Here is a 2,501-nt window from a genome sequence, read left to right as displayed (position 1 = left end):
TTAATATCCATTGGACTTGGTTGCTACCTCACCATGGAACGTTGTGCATCATTAGGTATGAAGGCAACCGCCACCAAGCAGCTAGGAAGCTTCCTGGAGGCCAAGGAGAAGGACCACATGACCCAAGAGCTGATCGAAAGTGTCAGGATGAAGAAAAGGAAGCGTACAGAAATTGCACTACCGGACACTCTGGTCCCCATAGTGGATAGTTCGGTCACACAGAAATTGCACTACGGACAGTCTGGTCCACACAACAGACAGTCCGGTGGCACCTGAAAATGCATCTGGACTCACCGGATTGTCCGGTCCTGACCACCGGACTGTCCGATCCGCCCAGTTTCACTACAAATTGGGTTAAAAAGCCCATGTAACCACCAAGGCCCATACCCCTTCACCCCTAGACTATATATTCCTTGCTTCTCTTAGTTTTTAGGGTTAGCAAAGTACATGAGATGATCTTGAGAGCTTTGCTCCTATCTACCTTCTCCCATGGAGACCAAGACCTCCTAGGAGAAGATCCCTAGTGAATTGGGCTAAAAATCCCATGTAACCACCGAGGCCCATACCCCTTCGCCCCTAGACTATATATTCCTTGCTTCTCTTAGTTTTTAGGGTTAGCAAAGTACATGATATGATCTTGAGAGCTTTGCTCCTATCTACCTTCTCCCATGGAGACCAAGACCTCCTAGGAGAAAATCCCTAGTGAATTCAAGACCCCCATCTAGGGAAGGATCCCCATCATAGGTTCATCAAGACCTCATCTCCTTCTTGGATTTGGGATGAACCTTATCATGTACCCTTGTTCCTCTTATTGTTTATGTACCTTTGTGGATCTTGTGTGGATTTGAGTCTAGTGGATGTGTAATTGGGCTTGTTCTTGAGTGTTCCTCTTGTGATTTATTCGTGTTCTTCATGGGATTCCCCCTCCAATTCCTGAAATATCCCCACTTAGGGTTCCACCCTAGAACATAGAGGCATTGAATGGAGGCCTGGTGGGAGGAGATGATGGCTCGGGGGGTTGAAAACCATGATCGACAGATAGCTGACGACAACCGAGAGTAAGAGGCACGACACGCCAGAGAGGCCTCCATCAAGATGCGAGGACCTTTGTACGGTATCCATCCCTGCTGGGAGACGGGATATGATATACCGAGGATGGTGTCCGAGAGATCGCTGATGCGGTACGGACACAATTCTATGGGTTCCTCATATCTAGGGGGTCGTGGTCGCTTGTGCCTGCGCTGCCGGGTGCCGGATCTACAACCTGAGGTGTGATACATCTCCATTGTATCACACCCTAATCTAGGGTGTGATACATCTTCATTGTATCTACTTTTCCTAACACTTTTCCTCTTGTTTTGGACTGTAATTTGCATGATTTGAATGAAACTAACCTCGGACTGACGTTGTTTTCAGCAGAACTACAATGGTGTTGTTTTTGTGCAGAAATAAAAGTTTTCGGAATGGAACAAAACTTTGCGAGGATTTTTTATATCAATAAAGAGAATTTCTGGAGCCAAGAATCACCAGAGGGGCCACCTGGGTGGGCACAAACCACCAGGGAACGCCCCCCATCCAGGGGTGCCCAGGTGGGTTGTCCCCACTTGGTGGCCCCATAGACCCTGAAGCCGACGCTATAAAATCCTATTTTTCCAGAAAAAATCAGGGAGAAAGAATTATCGCATTCCACGAGACGAAGCCGCCGTCACCTCATGTTCTTCATCGAGAGGCCAGATCTGGAGTCTGTTTGGGGCTCCGAAGAGGGGGGTGTTCGATCTTCATCATCAGCAACCCTTCTCCATCGCCAATTCCATGATGCTCCCCACCGGGAGTGAGTAATTCCTTCATAGGCTCGCTGGTCGGTGAGGAGTTGGATGAGATTCATCAGGTAATCTAGTTAGTTTTGTTAGGGCTTGATCCCTTGTATTCACTATGTTCTGAGATTGATGTTGCTATGACTTTGCCATGCTTAATGCTTGTCACTTTGGGCCCGGGTGCCATGATTTTAGATCTGAACCGTTCATGTTATCACCACTGTATCTATGTTCTAGATCCGATCTTGCAAGTTATAGTCACCTACTACATGTTATGATCCAGCAACCCCGGAGTGACAATAGTCGGGACCACTCCCGGGGCTGACTATAGTTTGAGGAGTTCATGTATTCATCGTGTGTTAATGTTTCATTTTGGTTCTCTATTAAAAGGAGGCCTTAATATCCCTTACTTTCCAATTGGACCCGGGTGCCACGGGAGGGTAGGACAAAAGATGTCATGCAAGTTCTTTCCATAAGAATGTATGACTATTTACAGAATACATGCCTACATTATATTTATGAACTAGAGCTAGTGCTGTATCGCCCTAGGTTATGACTATCACATGATGAATATCATCCAACAAATCGCCGATCCAATGCCTACAAATTTCTCTTATATTGTTCTTGCTAAGTTCCTACTGCTATCGTTATGTTGCACTTGCCACAAAATTATTGCTATCATTGTTA

The sequence above is a fragment of the Triticum urartu genome, chromosome 1 (assembly GCF_003073215.2).
Source record: "Triticum urartu cultivar G1812 chromosome 1, Tu2.1, whole genome shotgun sequence".
Taxonomy (NCBI): Eukaryota; Viridiplantae; Streptophyta; class Magnoliopsida; order Poales; family Poaceae; genus Triticum; species Triticum urartu.
Note: the sequence above shows the minus strand (reverse complement) of the source record.